Genomic DNA, 18,160 nt, shown 5'->3' with positions numbered 1-18,160 from the left:
ACTCAGCTCTCAGGTTTGCCCGTTTCTGTCCCTGTTTTCTGCTGGTGTCTCAGTTCAGGTTCCTAGCATTGGTTCCTTGATCATTGCCTCAGACTCCTAACTGGTTTTCCCTGACTCCTTCCTCCATGATCCAGGCTTTCATCAAGCGTTACATTCAATGATTTCTCTCATTTGATTAAAATCCTTTAAAAATTTGCTATCCTCCTTATGATAAAACTCAAACTTGTAAATATTGGCATAAAATATCATGTTTGCTCTGATTCTCTTGTCTTTAAACCTTTTTGGTTTCAGCTCTAGATATTTCTCCTTTCTTACCATACCCTATAGCCAAATCAAAGTGCTCAAATGGGCCATTTTACGTTTCCTCTAGGCTTCTGCATGTTTTCCCCTCTGCCTGGAATAATCTTTGTTTGCCCTTTAACCAAGAGGGCATTTCATCTGGGAAGCCTTTCTTGATCTCTTTCTAATTCCAGATCTGAGTTAGATGCTCCTCCTTGTTACCTCTATAATACCTGATATGTTTACTTTTCATGGCACTTACAAAAAATACTGCCAATGCCTATTTATTTATCTATCTCTTCCAAGAGCTATTGAGGTCAGGAGCTATATATCTTTTCAACACTATATCTCTAATGCCTTGCCCAGTACTTGGTACACAGTAGGCACTCAATTGATAGACTTTAGAAGTAACTACTCAGTTGTTGAATTACCACCCAAGAAGAAGGATGTGATTCATGATGCCTTATTTTGAAATGACCAAGCATCAGATAAGGCTCTGAGCAGCTTTCCATAGCCGGTTGGTGTACCTTCCACTCACATTCTAGACATGAGAACAACAGAGAGAGTTGACAACTGAACTGAGGCTTTAGTAGCCATGAGTTGGGTTTTGAGAGTCTATAACCAGAATTCCAAGAGTCTTCTGTGTGTTCTTCTGAGGAGGCAAAAGAGAAATCTTTTGTTGTTCTTGAAGGCATTATGTGCCCTATGGTTTCTGAAACCAGGAAAATATTTAACTCCACATTCATGGCTTTGGGAACTCATGTGGAATCCAGAATGTTGGACCTGATGCTCCACGAGTTTGTGGGAATCAAATCAAGGTTGTCAGTGGCTACAGACTGCCAAGAGAGCTTGATATTTCCATAGAGTTTTCTTCTTCCAAATGAACCTTGGGATTATTTGTCTATAGTGCTGCCAGGGGCCTCTTCAGGCACTGATTCGCTGGGAACAAACCACCATGAACATGCTCTCAGGTCTCCATCTTGCTGCCATTGCATGAGAAATGGAACTCAGCAAACATGTAACAGAGCTGGATTTTCTGAATTCTATGGGACTGTTTAGAGGGTTTGGAATGATACACACCCACAATTAAAACAAAAAAGAAGGATGAGTAAGTGAGGAACTGAGAATCACATATTTTTCTAAATTAGATTTATCTGTAAGCTTTAAATACATGCAAACATACTTTGAATGATCTGGTATGAATTATGGTTTTGTTATTTAACTACCCCATTTTGCTTTGTACTTATATGTAAAGTAAAAAAAGACTTTCTTTGCTGGATTTTTCTCTTTGGTAAGTATTGAATTTTGAGGAGATACTAGTCTTTTTAGCCAAATAGAAAAATTGCTCAGAATTTAAAGGATACTCCATTTGAATTCAAGCTGTGTTTGGGTTTGGCAACATATTTTTCTTTGGCAATGAAAAGTATGTTTGATTCTTATGACTTGGTAGACCTCAAACAGTCTCACACATAAGCTGCAGTCCCGGTGATATAGATGGGGAAACCAACAGATGAGAGCCAAGTTTGACTCATACATATGGGAGGATTTTAAGAGAGAAGAAGGAATTGTTTTGAATCAAAATCTTTGGAATTTTGAACTTCTTATATTTTGTTTTTCAATATTTTTTTTAAATTCTGAAATTTACTGGATTTTCTCAGCCTTTGCTGTTTGTTTCAGGCTCCTCTCCATAAATAGTAGAAAGTAAGTGGTTTGGCTATTGTCAGGCTTAAAAGAAATACTACTATCTATTAGCACCTGTTATAATGCCATAAAATAGAGCATATGGTGTCTCATTTAATGTTGACATCTCCACATGACAGTACTATTTCTCACACTTGGCCATTGGAAACAGCGAGGCTCAGACAGGTAAGTGAGGTGCCTGCTCACATACCTGGTTAGTAAGCCTCTAGCCCTTTCCAGCTGATATTCTCTGTGCCTGGAATGCTCTGCCCAGTACCCCTTCAGGCTCATTTTCTCCCATGGACTGTCCTACATACCCTACTTTAGTTGGACAACTCCTATGTCTTTTGAAGCTCAGCTCTTTCAGGAACCTTTGCTACTCAGCACCCCACCCTCCAGATGGTTGCCCTCTTGGGGTCTGTCAGTTTGTGAGCCTACCTCTGTAAACATTTATTACAGGTATACTTAGTCTCTCTTTGGTCTTGACTGGACTGTCGTCTGGACTGTCAGCCCAAGTTCACAGGTGGTACAATGCCACGTGTGTATCTTCAGTGATTCACTTAGCCCTAAAAAACAATTTATTTCTGTGGAGTCTGAAAATAAATAAGTAAATTACTAACTCCCTTAGGATTTCTGTAAATAATCACTCCATTGTCTTATCTTAAAAAAAAAACAACCACCAACATCTAATAAAAATTCTTCTGGCTCTGTCCAGTAGAGGCCATTCTCTGAAAGAATGGGAAAAGACCATTTGCTCCCTGTTCCCCACACTACTTTCCTGCTCTTTCAAAATAATCACTAAATTGCACTTCAGAGGAAAGGCTATACTATTTATCGTGCTGCTCCTCCACATTTGCATTATGTCTGGGTTCTAAAGTCTAGGACAGAGGAGGTAGAGCCTCAGATAAGGATTTAGTGCTAGTATTTTTTTGTAAGTTGAATCTCAGGTCAGTGAGAGTGAGAGGAAAGGGAAGCCACTTAAGGGAGGATGGGAAGCCGGAGAATGGGAAGCATTACCACTTTGGTTACTTCTTTATGGTGAGCTGCAAAGAGGCATTTCCTGTTGCTTGGCAGGTGCCTACACTTGGTCACACAGGACATTTTCAACCAGGCTGGTTTCAGGGAGGAAGAGAAAACTTGATCTGTCCAGTTTTCTCCTGCTCCCTTTGGCCCAGACAGTGCTGTGAGTCAACTTCCTTGCATGCCAAACTGTGTCGTAGAAGTCCTTGGCACTCTCTTGGGAAGCTAGGTATACTCTCTAGGGTGGCATTTTCCCAAATCGAGAAGAGATGGGAGAAGCCAGACTGCAGGCATAAAGTGTTTGCTTTTAAGAGACTGACTACCAGAGCCTGCATGCAGACCTCTGCTGCATTGTTGATGAAGTGGGTAAACAGCTGAAGGTTCCAGACCTGGAAGGGCTGAGAGACTCAGAAGAGCTTGTAAGTCTTAGGCAGGTGTATTTCCACCTTGTACATCCAATTCATTTCTCTCTTTATGCAGTTTTTGTCATGAACCTATTACCTTCCCAAATTATGTTGTATCTAGTCCAGATGTCTTCTATGTAGACAATATGTTCACAACTCAAGCACAGCACATGTATAAAACAAAGTTCATGTAATCCTTTTCTGTCAAAATAGTTTCCTTTCCAGCTCTTCCCCATTTCTCTTCACGGTAACACTAATACATATAGTCAATCAGGTTGAAAATTCGGAGTTCTCTGTGAATTCCATTCCTCCTTCCTCATACAGGCAAAGTCTGTAATATAAACATATGAGAACTCCCCAGCAGAGACAAGGACACTCTGGCACAAATTAGACACTCAATAAGGTATGAATCAAATGACCAGATGTCTTTGCTTTTCGGTTGTGCAGGAAATGCTATTTACTGGTAAGGAGAGAGGAAATAGAGAACGCAATAAACCAGGTACAGTTTTGCAACAAACCAGTCTCATCCAGCACAGTTATAAGCTTTTGTTGAGAGGTTGGGACTCCGCTCAGGTCTAGTAGGTCTCCATTGCTTATTGCTGCTGTCATGCCATTGCCAGCCACTGTGGTTGGAACTGTAGGCATATAGGGACATGAACTGGGTGGTCTTCAAAAGAGAGTTTTTTTGAAAAAAGATACTAAGTGTATTTGTCATAATTACCTGCTTTTGATTTGAGAATCTTAGAGGTACTTATGCTGATGGCCTTGGACCTTTGGTTTAGCATTGAGGTCTTACAAAATTTTGTTATGTTCTTGCTAAGTAATTTCTGTCTTCTCTGATAAAGCAGGGGACAAGATCTAGGAGGAAGCCAAGTATGTTTCTCATAAAGCTCACCTTCTGTTAGTCCTCTTCACATACAGTATTAACAAGGGCACTTTAGAAGATTATAGGGATAAGGCATGTATGCATTTGGAATTTTATGAGAAAGATCATGTCAGATTTGGGAGTTTGGAAGTTGTAGACATGTCAGAAATGGTTAGGACAGCTATTACCTTGCAGGTAGGGCTCTCCAGTCCAACTATCAAAACTTACTCATAGGGGATCCAGTCTGAGGGATTTCCTTCGCCTCATTATTGAATCTCCCCTGTTTAGGAAAACTGCCTCTGGTTAAAAAAATTAGATTCCAGAAGTGATATTTTGCCAACAACATCTCTAATGGTCTTTTCATCTCCTTGGTGAACTCACTCTAGTCATGGAAATTCTAATTTCCTATCTTGGATCATTTTCAGAAATGTGCATACTTATGTACTTCAAATGGACTTATCGACTAATGAACCAAGAAATGATTTTGGGAGCGAGGGCTGTCTTTAAATATGTCTTGCTCAGATTTTTTTTTTCTTGCTCAGGTTTTAATGATCAGGGCATTTTAGAGTTAGGTTTGCACCACAATTTTTATATGTAACATATTCACTTCCTGTTAAAATCTAATTTTCTCTACCAGGAAGGTGTTAGACTTCTGATCTCTCATGGAAATTGTACTTTGTATGAGCATTACCTCATCCAAATGTATGTTCCCAGTGAACCTGTCATCAAGTAGACTTGATGCCTTAATTTTTTCCTTTTGTAGCAAGATGCCTAACTGGTTACTTATGAGGGACTTGTTAGTGAAATTAGGACGAGTTAAGGGAATAAAAAATGTATGGCAATTACGAGCACTAGAACTGAGCACAACTGTTCCTGTAGAGATTTTAGGGCAAGCCAAGTTGTTTCTTCAGAATCAAAAGGAGGGAAACTGGACTCTATTCATTTATTCAGTACTTGGGTCCAGTCCATGAACTCTACAAATTACAGATAACTGTGCCAATGGGTTTTACTCTCAAGGATGCTAAGACTTATCTATGGATTGTCTATTCATTCAACAAACACTTTCTGAAAATGTTTTGTCTATTGAGGTAGGCTCTGGAGATATAGTGGTACATGGTACAAATTCTTTCAAGTGTTGAATATGGAACCTAATATAAAGTAACAGGCTGTGAATGAGGAGCAGATGATGCATAGTGGGTGTTCACAGGATAGAGTAGCTACATGCATGTGGATTGGAATTAGGACTTCATAAATAAGGCAGTATTTGCTCTGGGTCTTGAAGGATGGACAGATTCACAGGCTTGAGAAAAACCCTGGAAGCCTTTCACAGAGAACTGAATAAAATAAAGCCTACATTTTACTGCATATGCATTATTTAGGAAGCAAGTTAGTCTCCATTATCAGAAAGTTCTGAGAGAGAATCTGAAATATGCCACCTTGCTTGGCAGAAGGTAATGATGTTTTTGCTTACATTTTCCATGTGCCTTCAAATCTGTTTAAGTTGTCCTAATTTCCTATCCAGATACCCTAACCAACTGTGATTCAAAGTAACCTGCAATTGCCCTAATTTAGATGCATCACTTTATACAGAGTTAAATTTGCATTAATATTTCTTCTGGAACCAGGCTATCACCTCCTTGAGGCCAAATGATGTCATCTATTTATTTGTTTATTTTTTAGTAGAGCCATACAGTCCCTATGTAGGTAGGGAGACCACAAATATTTGCTAATATTGGGCAAGAGTCGCACAGATCTGAAGTTTTTTCCCTAAGACCTCAAATTTCATACAATAGGTTCAGAAAGTGAATGCTCCCCCCAGGGGTCAGGCAAAAGAGGTGAGATATATATATTTTTTCTTTTTTCTTTTTTTCTCTTATTTCTCAGTTGGGCCTAAAGGAATCTGCCAAGGGAAAATCCCTGCTTAGTCATCTCCGAGGTCTCTTGAGGATCCAGATGAGTTTGTTTACCCGAGGCGAGGCTACATGGAAGCCACGGGTACATTAATGCTGCAATGAATGGATACATTTTCCTTTCTTATCCTTGGCCACCCCAGTAAACTATCACCATCCTGTTGAGTTTTGGAATTCTATTGCTTTATTGTTTCTTATTATAAAGAAATCTAAATGGCATAACACTGTAATACAATTGCAATCTTTATTCTCTGAAAATATATCTTTGGTATTTTTCCATATCATTAAATAATTTCCTACAGTACAATTTAAATAACTATGAGTATTCCATTATATGATTGTATTATACATTTTTACCTCAATACGAATGTATTATAAGCATAAGAAATGCTTATAATATACAAATTAATATATTTGGGTTGCTTCATCTACTACCCTCTCACTTTCCTCTATAGAGTTAATCATTCTCCACATTTAGAAGTTCACTGGATTGACTTTTCTTTTTTAAGATTTTATTTATTTATTTGAAAGAGAGAGAAAGAGAGCATGTGCATGAGATCGCACATAAATGGGGTTGGGAGGGGCAGAGGAAGAAGCAAACTTCCCACTGAGCACAGACACAGGGCTTGCTCCCAGGACCCTGTAATCATATCTGAGCTGAAGGCAGACATTTAACTGACTGAACTACCCAGGTGCCCCATGGTTTGGCATTTTATATATATTCATATCTGTATACATTAACAAAGCTTATTCTATAGAACTATAAATGCTTAATATTTGAATGGATATAATTAAATAGAAAAATATATATCTACATATAGGGTATACAAATAACAGTACTATGAAACCTGGTGGACCCAACCGGTCAGCTTTAGAAATAGGACAGTACTGGTAGAACACCTTGTCCTTCCCAACTGCATTCTTCTCCCCAGTTTTCTGGTTATCATGCTCTGAAAACTTTCTGTAAATCATTCACAAGCATAGCTTTATAATTTTAAGACATACGTTTTCAGCCCTAAAAGTGTTTTAAAGTTTTACATGGTTTCAAAGACTATAGAGGTGGAAACATGTTTTCTAAATGTACTAGACTATAAGTTTGCCTTTCACAAAGCAGCAATATTTCCAATAGGAACAATGGCAGGAGCAGCCAGCATAGCCTCTTCCCACATTCTTCTCAGAATTATGATGCAGATGCCATCTCTTTTCCTTTGGTAGATGTACGGTTCCGCTGGAAAGTCAAGTTTGATGCCACCCAAGTGAGTGATTACTGTGAAGAATGTGAGGACATTCTTCTTCATCTATAGAACAACAAGTATGTCAGACATCATGAAACTTTCCCTTTCAGTTATGATGGGAACCCAGGACAATGTGGTATAGACCCCTCTCTGGATAGATTGCAAAGGGCATATTTTTTTGTGTCTTTCCTTTTTTTTCACGTTTGAAGAACCAACTTTTGACTTTGTCGAATCTTTATATTGTACATGTTTGTTAATTCAGTAATATGTGCACATATCTTTATTTTTTTCTTCATTATATTTGGGAGGGAAATTCTGTTAGTCTTCTACATCTTAGGGTGAGTGCCTAGTTGAGTTAACATGAGAAAAATGGGCAGAAGTAATATAAGGCACTTTTGTCTTGGCCCTTGCAATGTCATGAAAGTTCTTCCTTCTCGCTCATTTCTTTTTGGCCATTAAATGAAGAGGACCCTGTAGACCCAATGGGATTCCAAGGCGCTCTCAAAGATGAAAATGTCACATAACTGATAGTGTCATAATCCTTGAACCCTTAGTGACTGTGATATAAGGAGAAACAGGCTTCCATTGCGTTAAGTCACTGAGACTTTAAGGTTCCCTTGATTTGGCGTTGTAAGCTAGCATGGTCTGATGCATGGTGTTGTTCCTTCCCCCTGCTCATTAGTGTTCTCTCTCAAACAAATAAATAAATCTTTAAAAAAATACTCCAATGATTAGATGAGTAGTATTATACTGGAGAAAAAAATGAAAACTCAACTCTTTGCTGTTTTAAAAAGATATGCCTTAAATGTGAAAACAAAAAGGTTAAAGATGGAAGGATGGAAAAAAACATTAACATGCAAACACCAATGATTCTAAATTGATATTTAGTTTCTGTCAGCACAATGAAGTTACTATTTTATTCTTTTCCAACTTTCACTATTGCTTTTGAGAAATCAGATGTTAATATACTTATCATTCATTTGAAGCTAATCTGTATACTCCGGCTGATTTTTTAAAAAAAGATTTATGTATTTATTTTAGAGTGAAAGGGAGAGTGATGGGGAGGGGCAAAGAGAGAGCGAATCCCAAGCAGCTTCTGTGCGGGCATGGAGCCTGACTTGGGGCTTGATCTCATGACCTGGAGATCACACTACCTGAGCCCAAACCAAGAGTCAAATGCTCAGTCGCCTGTGCCATCCAGGTGCCCCTTCTCTGGCTGATTTTAAGATTTTTGTCTTTGGTGTTACAAGGTTTTGCTATAGTGTACCTAGATGTGGCTTTCATTTTATCTCACTTGAGATTCATTAACTCATTATTAGTTGTGTAGATTTCTTACCCATTATCCTTTCAAATACTTCTTCTGCTTAATTTTCTATCTCCTTTTCCATTTATATTTAAATGGATATTGGTTGGATCTTCCTACTTATTTGCCATGTCTCTTAACAATTTTGACTTATTTTCTATTTATCTACTTGTATGTGTTATATTCTAGAAAATTGCAGATAAACATTCCTGTTACTTAATTTCATTTTTTGGCCATGAATAGCCAGTGTCTAATGTCTAACATATAAAATTAAATAGTTTATATAAATTTTAATAGTTTTATTTCTAAAGATGTTTTTATTTTTCAAGATAGGCTATTTATTTATTTATTTATTTATTTATTTATTTATTTATTAAAGTTTATTTATTTATTCATGAGAGACAGAGAGAGAGGCAGAGACATAGGCAGAGGGAGAAGCAGGCTCCCTGTGGGGAGCCTGATGTGGGACTTGATCCGAGGACCCTGAGATCATGACCTGAGCCAAAGGCAGATGCTCAGCCACTGAGCCACCCAGCTGCCCTTCTACCATTTTTAATAATCTCTTTTGCGCTAGTTATGTATTAAGCCCCATAGTTTATTTATTTAAACATATCAAGCATATTTGTTGTATTTTTTAATTGATAATTTTAGTACCTGAGGTCTTTGTGGGTCTTTGTAAGCTTTTATTAGGCTGAATTGTGTCCCCCTCCCTGACCCAGCCCCCCTTAAAAATGTGCTTCCTGAAACCTCAGGGTATGATCTTATTTGGAAATAGTCTTTGCATATGTAATTACTTAGATGAGCTCAAACTGGAGTAGTAAATATAACTGGTATCTTTATAAGAGAAGAAAATATAGGCACATATGCAAAGAGAAGAGATGTGAATATAGACACAGGAGGAGAAGGCCATGTGGAGACAGAGGCAGAGGTTGAAATGATGCATTGATAAATAAATGAATGCCAAGGATTTCTGGCAACCACCAGAAGCCAGAACATGACTCCAGAGAGTCATGGAACAGACCCTCTGCAACAGCCTTTTAGAGAGACACAACCCTGCTGACAACTTGATTCAGATGTTTAACTTCTAGAACTGTGAAAGAACAAATCTCTGTTATTTTTAAGCCAGGACATTTGTGATGCTTTGTTATAGCAACCCTAGGAAACTAATACAAACCTCATCTGTAAAATACCCAGTCAAATATATAATGTGAGGATCATATATGTAAATTACTTTGCTTTTTCTGGTCCAGGGTCCAGAATAAGTACTCAATAAATGTTATCTTACTGGATTTGATTGTTATCTCTGTGATGGTCTTGGATCACTTTAGTGCATGTGCGTGCACACACACACATACACACATATAGAAACACACTCAATATCTGTATATATACTCATATATATTCACAAAGAACTGATTCTAATTCTCTTCACTCAGGTGAAGAGATCTTGTTCAGGTCTTTCCTTATGATCCCAGGTATAAACCAGTTAAGGGTTTTCCATATTTTTAAAAACAGCATATATTTGAAAATTTTTCAATTTCAAACCAAATTTGAGGGAATGAAACATTAGATTATCCCCCTCAAATAAGAGAAGGGATACTTTTTCATAATAAAAAATTCAGAAATAGTGAGTTGTGCTAGAGGAAAAAAAAATCATCAATAGTTAGGGCTCTCTTGGTTCTTTTTCATTACTGAGAAAAATCTTGTACAAATCTTTCTTTCAGAATAAAAAATAAAGTAATGACAGCTCCAGCGGTTTGCATTGTGGTGCTGCTCACTTAGGACCAGCCTGAAAGCAACAATCTTATTTCATGTCAGGAGTTTAACCAGTAGTTTAGCTTGGCCAGTTGAGCCAAAACCTTGAAGCAAGGAGTGGAGTACTATAAAAAGTTAAATTTAATCTCTGGAGTTACAACATCTTAGAGTTCCTGTGGATCAGAATTAAAGTGTGCTTTGAAATAAATTCTAACATGAATAAAGAGAATGAATGGACATTTGGACTGAATGATGTTCTTTTTAGAAAGTGGCTTTTTCTTCCTGTTGTCTCCTTGTGGATTTCAGTGGGTAAAGCAATGACAGAAACCTCGTATGTTGTCATGGGACATAATCACATCTACACGTCCCACCTCTTCTAATACATTCTGATACTCTGAGGATAATCCTAGATGTGGTATATGAATAAAGAATAAAGACCTGGGTTGGATGGGAGTATCTATCTTAACTCAAAGATGATTGTTTATTTAGACTGACATCAAATTTGGAAAGAACTAGAACTGTCTTTTTAGTAATATATTCTGTATCAAGAAGAGATTTTTTTCCCCCTTCCCTTTAAGGGCTCAATTCATGATGTGATCATAGTATAGTTATGTATGATAGTTCAATTTATACAGAGATATCATTATATATAATGATGTTAATCAAGAAAGAAATGATTCAGTTATACTTAAAGAATCAGATCAACTAATATTCATGAAGACTATTTTAAGATATAACGGATTAATAGAATCTGCTTGTAAGACTCTAGGAAATTCATTCATTCATTCATTCAATCATCCATATACTTATTCAAAAATATTTCATGCTGACAATGGACCTATACAAGGTGCAGGAATATAGGTTGATGAAGAGATAATGTACAAACTAAGTAAGTAAAATAGACTGTATGTTAGATGGTGATGAGTAACTTGGAGGAAAATAAATTTGAGGAGGAAGATGGAGAGTCAAGGACTATGCTGCAATTTTTAAAGAGATTGCCAGGGAGGATGCCAACTGAGCTAACATCTAAAGACGGGGAAGACATATTCAAGTGAAATTGTGGAGGAGGGATTAATATGATTACAGAGGAGAGGTGGGAGCTAGAGATAGCTCACACAAATCCATTTGGAGAAACTTATTAGAGTATCCTCTGTTTTTAAGAATTTCATATTTATTTACAGAGGCTCTTTCTCTGCCAGTCACAATTTGTTCTAGAACTACTTCTGGTAATTTAGCCAAGGGCTTTGAACACAGGTCATTCAGACATATTGGGGTAAATATACCCTCAGATATTAAATGTACAATTGTGTTGTGGCTTGAGGTGTAGTCTACATTTTGCAGTCTTAGAAACACTGTGCGGTTTTCTAGTCTACCTCAAATGGCAGTAACCATAAGCACGGGACTTTATTAACCTGCTACTTCTGAATCTCCATATAAAAAAAAAAGGATTAAACTAAATGACTTTTCAAAAGACACCATGGAAAAAAATAAAAATAAAAAGACACCTTGGTTCTCACATTCCACGATTATATGGTTTTTACCTTGATTCCTACATGGAACATTTTAAATTGTGAACATGCCTAATTCGGATTTTCCATTTAGCATTTTCTTTGCCTATGTTAGTAATTGTTCTTTGTGTGCTTTACTCACAGGTCTTCTCTCATTGAGAAAAGTTATTTACAAATTTAACTCTGACCTGAGGGAAAAGAGAAGGCCATAGGAGATAACCTCAACGTATTTTATAAGGTGCTTATGAGATTTCCTGTTTTGTTCCCCATGAAAGTTAAGGCAGAATTAATTCAAATCTAACCTATTTTTGGATCCTAAACAGTCATTAAACTTACAGGGATTTTAGGGTTTTGATGTTTTGAAAATAAGTGTTGTCTTCTGGCTTATTCTAGTTTTTTTTTTTTTTTTTTTTTTTTTTTTTTATCATTGTTGAAGCAGCCATTACTTTGTCAACTTCTTTTCAAGATTGTCATCTTTCTAGAGCATCTAGGTGGCTCAGTGGTTGAGCGTCTGCCTTTGACTCAGGTCATGAGCCTGGGGTTCTGGGATTGAGTCTCCCACTGGGTTCCCCTCAGGGAGCCTGCTTTTCCCTCTGCCTATGTCTCTGCCTCTCTCTGTGTGTCTTTCATGAATAAATAAATAAAATCTTAAAAAAATATTGTCATCTTTCTGTTTGGTCTGTTTCTCTGATATCTCATCACTTTTCAAGTTGACTTCTCTGTCATTCAAAAGTAAGGATATGTACACTTGCTTAGCTTCAGAAGTGTAGTTTGTTTTATTAATTTCTGGTTACTGCTTTTCTTTGAAGTGGTATCATTAATAAATCAACTGAATAATGAGATTCTTCCCTCCCTAAAAAGTAGTGCACATCACTGATTGAATCAGGAGAAACAAAGTTTAGGAAAACATAAATGACTCTTAGTATTACGGTGGCCAGCCGCATTATTTAAAGCCACTCAGAAAGTTTATATTCCAGGAAGGGTTGAGAACAAAAATGAAATGTCTCTTAAAACATGAATGAAAGCAGAAAGTTCATTTAACAGGTTGGTACATAGTGCTCAGTAAATATGAGTTGATTGAAATAAATAACACAATATACATTTTTTTAGTCCACTCTCTGATAAAAAGTGCTGGGAAAACTTTTAAGAAATTATGTATATTGCTGGTGACTGTATTTTGGTAGAAGGATGTGATTATAATTTATTTAAAACTCTGTGTGTTCACATAGCATTTGTGGTGGTGGCTGGTGGCTATGGGAACATGTTTCCTCTGGAATGAACTCGAGATGTGGACCAAATCAGGTGAACTCTCAAAACCTGGCAAACTGAGATGACGAGGTGGAGGCGCTTCAGATTTCAGGCTATAAATCAATCTCTTTGTTTGGATTTTGCAACCCAAACAGACTTGAAACAAGAAGAATAAGAACAAGAATGAGAACACTGTAGAATCACTGTGTTGTGAGCAGAAATAGGAGCAAACTGTGAGGAGGAGATATGAAGGCGCCGTTAGATGATGATAGTGATGATGAAAATGAGAACTAGTATTTGCTAACTTCTTATTCTCTACCAAGCACTAAGTTAAGCATTTCCCATAGATCATTTCATTTAATGGTCACAACAAATTTGTTAGGAAGTTACTGTCATTATCTTCTTTTGCTCTTTCTTTTATTTGTTGGGAAGGGATTTGTATGTGTTTGCGACACCAGGTACAACAGCCCAGTGATAACAGAGAATCAGGGGGTGGGAGAAGAGAAGGGAGGATAAGCTTAGATATGTGTCTGCTTCCCTCTTTTCAATAATTGTTGGGAACTATAACACACTTTTCCTACAATTACACAGCAAAGAAGTGGTAGTTGGGAGAAGAACACATGTAGTGTGATTGTAGAACCTACATGCATGTTCAGTATAGCGAAGTTGGTGAAGTAAGGAAGAGCCCTGAAACACTGAAAAGATAAGGAGAAAAAGCAAGACTGGAATTCAGTTTTGTGAATTAACACTTGCACTGGAGGTCATAAAGAAGGACTCAATAATGCTAAACATTTGAATCATTGGCGTGGAGAGCCCCCTGAAACTATTACTGCAAAACAAAAAGATACAATATGATGGGGACTGAGGAATGATGCAGAGAACAAATGGTAGACATCCAGCCTGACAATTAATGTTCTTTTGAAGAAGAAATCATGAATGTGGCCAGAATATGATGGAAGATACAGCTGAAGCAGACTTTTTTTTTTTTTAAGTGTAAAAATACCTAGAGGTGCAAATCAAAAGGACTGCTGGCTTCCAGGAAGAATGGTCACTGAAGATAGACCTTGTCCCATTTTTGCAATATTGTGAAGTGGCAAAGACCTAACAAATAACTACATAAAAGCCCCTTCAGGCACCTTGGTATAAAACTCAGGCTGGCAATAAAATCTCCCATTCCAACAGTGGCTATCAGGGAGCCATGGGACAATCTCCTTGGAGTCATTCATGTAGGAAGGGAGCAGAGAAACACTGTCAGATACTCAAGGGCTCAAAAAATGTAATAGGAATACCCTCTTGAAAAATTACTTGAAGATGTACGTTAGGAAACTAGACATCGGTAGGTTGTCACAAGTTAACATGGCATTAAAACATGTTCAACCACCCTGTAGAAGTGTAAGTAGTCTGGGTGGGTGTCTCACAGGCCACAGGTCACATGCCTGAGTGATGTCCAGAGCTAAGTTAGTTTTGGCTACTAAGCTGGGAAGGAAATATTCTTCTTTTAAAATATTTGCTATTTCCCCTTCTGTGCTTCATATTTTTCTCCTTCTCCTCCCGCCCCCCTCCTCCTCCTCCTCCCCCTCCTCCCTGAATTGGAACTTTCATCACAGTTTCCTTCAACCTTGCAATTTCTTCAAACCGTTTGGATGCTAGCATCTCAAATAACAGCGAGATTCCCAATAGTTAACTTCATAGTAACTTTCTCAAAGGTAATTTCTCCAGAGTCACTGGAATTGGTCCACTTTCAGCAGAAATCTTTCCTTTCAGTGATATTTACATAACATAAAAATTTGCTGTTTTATGCAGAAATATTTTTCACATGGGCCAGTTTTTATTCCTGCTCCTAAAATACTTATATAAAGAATTTATCATTTTAACAAAGTGTGCCAGTATATCTGCTTTTCCCAGAAATACTGAAAAGGATTTGTTAAAACGATGCACTGTCATTTCAATCCTACTTTATATTCCCAAAGTTTGTAAAACATAATAACTGAGTAGAGGACTGCAGCAGAGAATACCAAACATTTCTCAGACCTTTATGTAGATCTGTAGTGCCTTGAAGCTCTTTGGGATTAAACAGCAAATTCTGGAATAAAAAGCAACGCATTTTCTGATTATTTCTCAATAATATCTCAGTTTCTATTATTTCTGTGTACTCTTTCTTTATACTTCTTTCCTCATACTCTCTTTGCCATAAATAGCTTTTTCCTCCTTATGTGTCTTGAAGGAAGTGTCTGGTTTTGTACTTCACTGGTAAATGTTGAATTTCTCCTTTGTGGTATTTCTTTTGACCTCATATCTTCTTTCTTCTCTCCCCAAGTACAATCCCAAGTACAAGCAGCTCACAGAAACACTATAGTAGTTATTTGATGTTTTTAATAAGGCCACCCTAAAACAATCCCAAGGCAATTAATTTATAATGCTGTGTAATTTGTTTACACATATGCCAAAAGGCAAAACTAAAGTAACATATGAAGGTCTTTTTGAGAAACTGGAAGTGTTTATTTTTAAATACTTGCTCTATTGTCCATGAAAGTAACAAATTGATGTCAGTTGCTTTTGTGGGGTTATTTTTTTTAGACTAAAACCTAAATATTAATACTAGTTGTAGAAATCCTATGATTTGTATAGCCCTGGGACTTGAAATTGATATTGAGGTTATTTGCTTTTAACAAACTATAGAAATGATCCCTGAAAGTATAGTCTTCGGTTATTTGCTTTTAAGAGAAAGAATAGGATAGGAGCTAAATTCATTGACTTGAGAACCAAACTGCCTGAGTTCAAGTCAATCTTTTCTGCTTTTTGACTGTATAGGCATTAATTTACTATCTCTGTCACTTTTCTCCACAACAAGACTAAGGTAATAATAGCATCTATTTCACGATAACGAAGGTAATACATTTAGAAGAGTTCTTGACACATATTATATGTGTTCAATACTATTAATTTTTAAGTTATTACTATAAAATTTGGATTTCCCTAGAAGGACCCTTATCCTACATACGGATTATGGAATGGTTTTCCTAGTGAATGTTTCTTTCATAAGAATGAGGTCAAAAATTAAATTTTCTACTGAGAATATGTATTTATTTGATAATTTCTGCACTATTTAAGTTTCTTTTTCCTTTTCCGATGACACTATATTTTGGAAGTAACTGGAAACTTAGCAAATATGTGTTTTCTTACTAAAGTTCTTTTTTAAAGTTAAGATAATGAGAATTACTTAATCTCCTTAAATATAGAGACTATTTTCACCTACAACATCTAGCAAGGTGGAAAAGAAAAAGAGACGAATAGAGAAATTTGGAGAAAAATGGAAGTGGCTTTAAAGAAAATATGGCTGAAAATTTCTCCATTAGTGGTTCCTTCTTTGTTCACTTAACCAATATTTTTAAAAACACTGTTTAGGAAATGAATTATAAACACTACTTCTTATCCTCAAGGTGTCTATTTCTGGATAACAACTCCTTATGCTAAATATTGCTGTGACATCTAGCACACTCTATCAAAATAAGTCTTACTAAAGATGGAATTAGAGATGGAATTCTGGTTTAGTCCAGAGAGAAGTTCTTCAGATTGGGACTTTTTTTAAAATAAATTTATTTTTTATTGGTGTTCATTCAGATTGGGACTTTATGAAATTATCAACAGAAGTTGTTGAGAGTGATGAAACACAAAGTCTACATTAAGAATGATATAAACTTTAACAAATGCCATTATAATAGTCAATACTTTGTCATAATAGCTAAATACTTACTAAATATTGTTTGCTAGCAGCAATTCCATATATTTAGTTCATTTACAGGTATTTAAATGGAAACTCAGAAAGGAGAAGGAGCTTTTCAGGCATCACTTGGCCAGTCAGTGACCTCAGAGATAGTCTACATGACCATCATATCTAAAGCACATCCCAATCAGGCCCATACCTCCAGGACACTTTGCTCTGTTCTGTATCTTTCAACTGAAATTTTCATTTATTTATTCATTTGCTTATTTGCTTTTATATCCCTAACATTACGCTGTATAACATAAAAAAGCAGTACAGTGCCTGGTACCTAATAGGCTACATTTTATTAAGTGAATACATGTTTAATACAACTCCATATAATCCTTAAAATAATCCTATATCATAATAGTTATTTTAATATTATCTTTGTTTTACAAACAGGAAAGTAAAAGCAGGTGGGTGAAAACAGAAAAGGACCCCAAAGATCTAGAATAAACTTTGGATTCAAAGTTAGTTTTATTTATACCCACAGCCCATGCACTTTCTTATATCTACACTAATATTCTCTCCCCAGAACACCTTTGAAACTAAGCTGGTAAAATACAACATTAGCAAATAAGAATGATAAAACCACAAACTTAAGAATAGAAAGAGCAGAAAGGCATGGTCCCTTTTTAAAAAGTGTCATTTCTCTTTGGGTATCAGATCAAGTCTTGTTCCTTTGGATGTGTCAAAACCAGTAATTGATGCCATCTTGTGACTTATGCTCCTTATTTGAAAATAGAGTATATGAATAGAAAATGTGAGGTATAGTAAGGCTAACAGATTAGGAAACAATTCCTATTGAAAAGACAGTTGTTTACTCACAGTTTCCAATAGGCATGCCATTCCAGTGGGGTTGCTTGAAGAGGTGTTGGGGTTGGTTATGAGGCATAGAGAGAGAGAGAGCTGTGGGCAAGAATCTTTATTGTGGCTTCTGTGGGAAGAATGAAGAATGACAAGGCAGAGTAAGCAGGTTTAGGATTGGATAATTTGAATAATTTCAACATACTCTAGAGTACAAGGCCTGTCTCTAGTTGTCTGGTATGTGGCCCTGGTAATTATGGAAGATGTGTAGTGGCCTGGAGTGTGAGAGCCAAATAAGCAAGATAGTTTAGATGTGAACTCTAGATGGATTTGCATTTGAAAAACACATTCATGGGCAAGTAGTTGACTATCTCTAGGAATTT

The 18,160-nt window shown here is 36.7% G+C and overlaps 1 long non-coding RNA gene across 1 annotated transcript in view; it reads right to left on the bottom strand.

The window, feature by feature from the left end:
• LOC140636721 (uncharacterized) overlaps positions 1–17,908 on the bottom strand; it is a 32,054-nt gene extending 14,146 nt beyond the window's left edge. Inside the window, exon 1 of the long non-coding RNA XR_012033931.1 lies at positions 17,799–17,908. This is a non-coding gene — a long non-coding RNA (uncharacterized lncRNA). The remainder of the gene's footprint in view (positions 1–17,798) is intronic.
• Positions 17,909–18,160: the final 252 nt, after the last annotated feature.

The sequence above is a fragment of the Canis lupus genome, chromosome 7, assembly GCF_048164855.1.
Source record: "Canis lupus baileyi chromosome 7, mCanLup2.hap1, whole genome shotgun sequence".
Classification (NCBI taxonomy): Eukaryota; Metazoa; Chordata; class Mammalia; order Carnivora; family Canidae; genus Canis; species Canis lupus.
The sequence above is the reverse complement of the archived record's forward strand: the minus strand, read 5'-3'. Positions and strand labels throughout refer to the sequence as shown.